General features: G+C 40.9%; 1 long non-coding RNA gene across 1 annotated transcript; it reads right to left on the bottom strand.

Annotated features, from left to right (window-relative positions):
• Positions 1 to 1584: 1584 nt before the first annotated feature.
• LOC147752119 (uncharacterized) lies at positions 1585 to 7115 on the bottom strand. Its single transcript, XR_015314979.1, has 3 exons — positions 5823 to 7115; positions 4295 to 4859; positions 1585 to 1818 (listed from the first exon to the last, which is right to left on the bottom strand). It is a non-coding gene; the product is annotated as an uncharacterized LOC147752119 (long non-coding RNA).
• Between the last annotated feature and the right edge of the window lie 1550 nt (positions 7116 to 8665).

Below are 8665 nucleotides of genomic sequence, written 5' to 3' on the forward strand. Positions count from 1 at the left end.
ATCTTGATCCCACTGGCGTCGTTATATTAGCGCTATTGGCTATGTAGCTTAGCATATTTCAAAAAGTGGCGCGACCCACTTCCGAAAGCTTGCTTTTCAGACGCAGCTTGAGAACAGAACGGCACGGTTTATAATAGCTACCTTAGCGTTTAACATGAGTAATGCTATCGAAATAAAGGATGAGAAACGCAGCTAAAATTGAATCGCATAAGGGGTAGCCACTGCTGTTTGCGTATGTCGTACGAATTCGACTGAAAATTGCCATTTGGTTACTGGACCCCACAGAAATAACGAGGAGAGTGAATGGGTTGTGCTCGTTTTTCCTCCTACGAGATTGGCAGCTCGCTCGTATTGTTTAGATAGAGGAGGCGTTAAGTTATAAAGCGTAACCGAGATCATTAAAGTGGTACTTTGTTTATTAAACCTACCCAGAACGTATGACAATATGTTTAATATCTTACATCATGCAAGAACCGTTTTTCGGTACTATTTAGCAGACGATCGTTTGCCATCTCGATGTTTGTTTATAAATTGAACTATATTATGCTTCTATTGTGTAAACGCTGTCTTTCTTCAAACGGATAGTTACTGCTGAATCCAAGAAGGGCACTGAACATAATATTCTTTAGGATATATATTCTTAACGATCATTCCTTTTGAACACGCCACCTCACGCCGTCTTCACCCGATTCATGACCAAGGAATGTCCCATCCCGACGGCGAAGAAGCGTGCAATCCCAAGCTGAAAAATTTCCCAAACACCCCCAACGACCGCAGTCGGAAGCAACAGGATAATCAAATTTGAGTTCAGAAAGATTTTGGGACCAACAAACAATTGGTGAAAATCGGTTAGTGTAATGGTAAAATTGTCCAAGGCACCGTGTTATGGTCCTAACGTTACCTTACCGTTAGTAAGGGCTCTTATAATAATCACTCGTGAAATAATATTTACAAAAATTTTTTGGTAAAGAACAAAAAGTTGCGCTCTCTCGGCATCGAACCACTGACCCTAACTAGCTCCTCGTTTTGGATAATAATCCCTCCTGACATTACACAAGCTGGCTCTTGTAAAACAATCCTCTCTATGCTTTCTTATTATTCTAGAACTCAGAACCAGGAAGAAAAAGAAATCGTCTATGAACCACCTCGCAGATATTATTACTCGTATTTTCTAACTGCTTCCGGTGCAATCGTTGCGATGCTCGTGCGCTAATGAATTCTGTGAGTAGCTGTGGGTCAACAATGGACTCTACCGGTTCGGTACGGTCCGAACTATACCGAATTCTTACATCGGAGAACAGGACGCCACTGCTATAATTCATTTGAGTACTGTAAAGGCGTCACTTTTACATACAGGCGATTCCATTTATATAGATTCAAACTACGGCTCGAAGCTTTTGCGAAAGCTTTAAGTTGACGTCCTGAATCGTAGCGATAGATTCAACTTTTTCATATAACGCTAGCAAAAAACAAATCGACCTGCGAAACTACACCCGACTATCAATTTACAGTGTGATTTAACCACAGTCATTTGAAATCAAGGGGTTCCAATGTTTGATGGGCAAAAGAAACCCACATTTAATTTTCTATCATTCCGCCAGTCCGACTGTATATACGCATGTACTGTTGACCACTTTGTTTGCCCTGACCGTAACGTGTATCCAGGCCGCAAAGTATTTGAGGGTCTGTGGGAAACCTATTGGCGTGCTCCTCGAGACTAAACTGGCTTTGCACGATCTTCACCTAGAACTGAAGCTTGCCACTCTCGAATAAGAGGGTAACAAGCTGTCCGCCTTACGACCGCCGTCCACGCGAATCCTGACAATCTCAATAGAAAGCCTGTAGTTATTATTGGTTCTGATGCAGTTATTAAACAGTGTACAGATATTCTCGTAGTTATGTGTTTGAAAAACAGAGGCAGACTAAATTATTGAAATGAGATCTCACTGGCAGACTCATACAAGTTTTACATACATACCTATATCATCATACAAATTCTATTAGATATGTGTATCATATATATTTTTTGAAATTTCGCGCCATTCGCAGCAGATCATTTTCCAACCCAGTCCAGAAAGTTACGTAAGATGTGTTCATTTACCTATTTCGATTATACTGTTTCACACCGGCGGGTTCGTAATTGCTGCATTATGCCAGTACGGCCAAATACGACGCAATGACCATCTGCTTTTCGTTGTTTAGCAAACGATGTCAATTCGTTAGGGTATTAATGCGAAGGTCACCAAAGGTGGCTCGCGAAACCGAGCTAGATCAGTGGTGGCACGGTGACCATCTAAAGCGAAATCATTTGCGATGTCGCGTTAACATATAGCTTTCAGTATCTTTCAGAATCTACTGATTCGAAGGTTATCTGTTCTACGTAAGAGCTCAATGTTTAAAGTTCTTAACTCGATACGTATTGATGTACGAGCTTTCAATGGATTTTTGTTGGCAAGTTATCGTTTAACCGATCGTACTCGCAGAGACTGATCTGGAGAGCACAATTCCAACTGGATATAGAGTACTTCTGTCGAATACACTAGTTAGTAATGAACTTCGTTTCCATCGCGTTGTTAACAAAAACTTCTGCTTTTGACAACTACTTTTCAACTTTATCAAGTTTTGCAGTTAATAGAATCATAAATCCACTATGGTGCTGTTGTAAACGGCAAACTGCACGCAATTTTTAGGATTAGAATTTAATTGACCGTTTTCAAAGTAACCGTCAACCACCATGTCTTTTCTGGATGTACTTCTAAGAAAAATAGCAGTGCTGCTAGGCATTACTTCAGTCGCCCTTATGCCCCATCTAGAACACCTCATCGCTAATTTACTAAGTTTAACTAAGGCAAGCACATTACTACTGGCGATATTTTTCTATAAAATACGAGAATTTTCTAAAAACTACAGATTAGCACCACCTGAAACCCTAGAAGCGAGCAATTCGAAACGACGATGTTGTGGCTAGTCATTGGTCTCGGACTATTGGTTATCGAAGGCGCCTATAGCGTTTCCACGGTGGTATCGGAAGGTCAGATTGCGAAGATCCTTCCGCAGCCTTCCGCAGAAGCAAAGGTTACCACCAGTTCTCCCCCACAGGGAAATGCTAACCGTCGTGCATTTAGTCTAGTGCCACCGTTGTTGGCGACCAAATGGATAAAGCGCGAACCGCGCAGGAATTTCGAAAGGATTTCGAGAACGCGGTGGCTTTCGAGTGCGGCACTGGTCGGGGAGCGTAAACGCCGTTCCAGAGCACGCGTCGATAGAACTACTGATGGCGGCGGCGGCGGCGGCGGCAGGAACAAGAATAATGGCCGTATCGTCACAGCCAGAGACCCCAGAGTGTTTTCAGGCGAGTCGTTGAAAGCAGCTGCGGAGTATTTCGATGCCACGGAGAATGTTTGGCCGGGGACAAAATTAGGCAGAAAAGAGCGCCGTGGCCGTAGGGGCCATGGCGGTCGATGCGAGCGTCCTCACAGACACATTGATGAATATGAATATGAGTATGCGGATGGACGGACGTTCGACCCGGCTGAATATAATTACTACGACCATCCCTACACAGAGTATCCATCGGCTGCTTGGACTCTTAGACCTACTAAGACCAGAAAGTTTGATGATAATTTGTACACCGAAGATGGTTCAGATGAGCAGACGTTCGCACCGGGTGACTATATGTACCACGAAATGTTATCGGCTGACTCCACGTATTAAGGGAGGGTGAAGCGGAGTGCCAACCAATGGGTAGCGATGGGACTTCTTGCCGCCCTAGTAGTTCGTACTAGGGAAGGAAGTACGAACTACTAGGGCGGTAAGGAGCAGGGTGGTCGTTCTTGTTGGGACAGGATTTTATATAATCAATACTAAGCTGAATAGCTGATTTTAATAAACGTACCCGTATAAATTCACCGCAGTGGTTATCATCTTTAATTTGCCGACGACTGCGGTAGTTTCCGATGCAGCACTCGATGACAAGTAAGAATTCTTTTAAATGCTGCTTACGGCGACTGGAAGAGCTATCCCATACGATAGTCCCAGAAGTACTTGCTATAGCAATTCTACAGACTACTAAAACGAGTGCGCAGTTTTTGTACTTCTCTGGTCAATTGCCTCCATCCTTTTGATGGAACTCCACAAACTATCCTCTAATTATTATAAGTTCACCTTTTTGATAAAAATAACATAGTTTAAGCATGTTGCCACAATAAGAAAAGAACACAAAACAAAACCGACGTGGAAAAAGCGTCGAGAGAAAAACATTCACAGAATGCAATTTTTAATTATCGTTAATTACCGTGAGAAGCTCAAGAAAGGCGGTGACATACGTATTACATTGAAGCAATATTCTCCACAAACATTTGTACACAAAGTAGGTCCGCGTGATCGCAAAGTGTCAACGTTTTAGGGTTGCATTGTGGTCTAAGGTCAAACCCTGGCACGGGTCGTTTCGTTGTGAGAGCCTAGGAACAGAGAGAGGTAGGTCATGGTATGGTTCCTTTTAATTCTGAAAATACAGATGCGTGTGTGAGTTATGACCGGTGAAATAGTACGATTCAGTCCTTGCTGCTTGTATAACAAAGACGATCCAATAAACGGAACTGTCTCCTTTCGATTGATTAAGACGAGCGCCGCAAAATTAATAACACAGAATGATGCCTGTACAGCCTTGACCATAGTGGTGACTATATATTGAAGGTTCAATTCAATTATTATTATTATTATTAGTTAAATTATTGTGTAGGATACACCAAGTACGAACAATATGGATTAGAGCTTTTCCAACGTTGATATTCTGGTCCGTAGTCGACGCATCTTTATTTAGTTTTCATTGTATTAAGCTGGTATGAAGTGTTTATAACCTACAAATAAAAACAAATTATGCCAATGTTAGACTTTGTAATGAAATCGAGTGCGATTATTGGAGTGTCTTCAATAATTGACATTTTTTTTCTACTGTTTTCGATTATCATCATCATCATCATCACAAACTCAACCGTCAACGCAAACTCTTCCTCGGGTGAGGATAGTTTTAAAGCTTTTCCAAGAAAAAAAAAAAGACAAACAAACACCGAATTTTTTTTCGGCAAGCATTGGAAAATACCTCTGACTAGAAGAGCAGCAGAATATACGATAATACAGTTGTTTACATAGAAAACCGGATTTTTCCATATTAAACTGATTGATATATATATATATATATATATATGTGGAATGATAAACTACTCAATACATCAACAACACAAGATCTTTACTTTCGTAAAAAATATGCGTCTATATCGGCGTTTAACAATGTTACTCGAGTAATGTCTTCCGATCTGTAAGCGCTTTTGTAGAGTCAACAAAAAAAATTTGTGTGGAATCACCATCGATCTTCAGATTAAATGTTGGCGCTGTAAAATTTCCCTCTGTGAACTTGCATTAATCGAGCCAAGATTTGACGAAGCGGACAATGAAATCGGTGACCGGCAAGACTATTAACTATGAAGAAGATAGTGAAGATAATGATGAGGGTTATTATTATTATAGCAACCCTATACATCGCTTTGTCACTGATAAGAGAATAAGCAACGTTAGCGAAAAACCAATAATGCAATAGTGATTTTGGTTATAGTCCCTATAATCTGGTTCCGATAAGGATTCACTTAAAGATAATCTAGTAGAGGTTATTAAGAAATCACCGTCACTTTCTTTTGGATACTACAAGCTGCAACTTTTTTTTTTTTTTTTTTTATCTATTTTACCTTGATGATAACAATATAATTAGCATTGAAACACGCGCTCCATCTCGCATTAGTTAAACGCGCATCTTCAAAGATACTCACCTACCGTGCCAGCGCTTTACCATCTTACCAATGCAGGAGAAATCATTCCCTGTGGTTGTTTGAAAAAAGCTCTGTATTTTTCGAAAACTTAGCTCACATATATTTACTCGACTGCATCGTATGCTAATGTTGCCGAGTTCATTGAACACAAGATTTTTTGTAGCAACTCCAGCTTTGCTTTAAAATCTGCTACTTCTCAATCCATTTGAAGACGAACCGTAGCGTGCCAAATATATTAAGATCACCACAGCTGATTCTTAGATGTCGCTTTTATGACAGACTTTAGGCCAAGCATGTTGAGGCCTAGGATAACAAGTATGTGACTGACTAACGAGGGCTCCAACTGCCATAATGTACCCTCGCATACACCAATACAATATGTAAAAGCAACGTCTCTTACAGACAGTACAGCGGACCATCACTGCCCACGTAGCCAAATGCAACTAGACGTAACTATGTTAAATCAGCTGTCTTGCGTCGGCAAAGGAATATTATATCTTCTGATATGGCAGATGACGACGGGATTGTAGCGCGTTCTGTCGTCGCCGGAAAATCTGCCGATGGTTCTCTTGCTCTGTTTGAACTTGAACTAAAATGGCCAATTTGGATACGCGCGATTCCATTGTCAAGCAGTACACCGAGTCGCTAAGACCAACTGTTGCCTATTGGGCGGGCTGCAGGTGCTGCAACGGCGCTCCGAAGGCATGGACGCTTCATACTTTTTAGAACAATTTGCGGCTTTCACCTACACGGCCAGCGATGGAAATGTTCGTCTCGATGGTGGACCTGCGGCGAAAACTGGTGACAAACAAGCTTGAGCGGAGATCAGCAGCAAGAAGCAGGGGCCGTAGCGCGTGATCGCAGACATCGATTTCGTTATACATCTCCCTTGCCCGAACGTCAACGTACTGACCGCCGCCGTAATGCACGGCACTGGCCTATAGAATTCCGAAGTACGACGTATCGTTCTTCGATGCGTTGTGCGCAGAGACGCAGTCGTAACGGGAATCTTCATTATCAATGACTACTTCAATCCATGAAGACTAGTTGAAGAATAATATTTCTTTAATTATCTCTATCTTAATAGCAAAACCCAAAACTTGAAAAAGAAAACAATTTCACTACAACCGATCAGAAACTTGATTCAAAACCAGAAAAGATCTAGCAACGGAATAACTGAATGACCAAACTCTTCCATCCATAAGTTTGTGTTTACGTGGTCTTACGCGTAATTTCTTAAGAGTCAACAAAGTCCCGCTGTGTGCTCCTCTAGCCATTTTCTCCTGAACTCTGGCTTTTTCTGATAGAACTATCGTCTGATATTACCGATACACAGCATTCGAACTCAACTTTAGAACCTGCTAAATTCGTTTTGAAGGCGAATCATCAGGACCTGTGCATCAAACCTTAGAAAATGGTCGCTGATTCTTAATTGTTTTTGCTTTAGCACCGCTTCAAAAAGCTGGCGCGGATCATATGCAAGGTTTCAAACAGAATGACAATTGATTTTTTACAAACACATCACATTTGGATCAACCGCTCTAGGGTCTGGTATTAAAGGCGACAAAACCTCCTTATAATTTGTAACCTTTTATTGCATACGAAATAGGAGAGATGCGGTAATTGCTCAGGATTCTAGCGTAATACTGCGTTACCTAGGAAAAAAGCTATACACTTTCATTCTCAATTCACACCCTGTTCGGTTGAAGTGACGTTTATGACAGAATTATACGTTGCATACTTTCGTCACAGACTCCTAAGTAGGATTGGGCATCATTCTATTAACTGTAATCTTGGATTGCAAGTAACAGGTTTGCCGCGATAGCTGGTCCGGCATTCGACATTTCTGCTACCTTTATCACATATATATCACACAATTTTAATAATAATAATAATCTCAATTTCACAAACAATTTTACTTATATAAAGTCGGTTCATTGACTTCCTTCGTTCACATAGACTGAAATCCAATGACTCTTCGGTGATCCCTAGTCTCCTAACTGCGAACTTGCTACGTGGAGCTAAAACAGATAGTCTTGTGAATTGTGTGAATACTAAACTACAAGAAAAATACCTGTACCTTACGCAGGTACGAGGGTACCTCAATGTAGTTAACACGACGAGTTTTCTTGGCCTGCGGTTTCTAAATAAACATTTTTAGATCTAATTATGAATTAAGACGTTTCTTCTTCACAAATCTTCAGTTGCTCAAGCACTCCCTGTTGACGGATCGCGAACTTCAAGTCAAACACAGCGCTCACCTTAGGTACTTACAGATTCGCATGGATGAACAAAGTACTATTGAGATGACTAGTCGTACACCGTATTAGGTACACGATTGCCCTAGCTGGACATCGTTTCTATCTAGTCAGAGTGAATAAGTCATAAGAGTTTACTCATATGACTTATTCACTCAGCGGCATGAAACTCGGCCATGCACGAAACTTCTGCACTTACTCCCAGTGTTGTTTACGGCTAAGTTCAAACTAAAACCCTCCGCACAGGTTGTATAATACCATCTTACTTTGGAACGATAACCATAATTCTTATTGGAATAATAGTACTAATTAAGACTACTGTAAAAAATAACTATTAATTTAATAAACTTTCAAGCTAAAAAATTGAGTCATTGAGAATCGCGTCATTTTCCACAAAATCATATCTGATCAGAGCCTTCGGTGGTAGAGGAAAACTCTTGTCCTCTCATCCAACCGCTATAGTACACCTTATATAACGAATATATATATATATATATATAGCGGCAGCATTTTGTGGAAATCATTACAGTGGCCTATGAGGGACGAGGTAGCCAGCAGCAGTTAGAAATATGTTGCGTTTGCTGA

Source organism: Varroa jacobsoni, unplaced genomic scaffold, assembly GCF_002532875.2.
Source record: "Varroa jacobsoni isolate VJ856 unplaced genomic scaffold, vjacob_1.0 scaffold_1489, whole genome shotgun sequence".
NCBI lineage: Eukaryota > Metazoa > Arthropoda > Arachnida > Mesostigmata > Varroidae > Varroa > Varroa jacobsoni.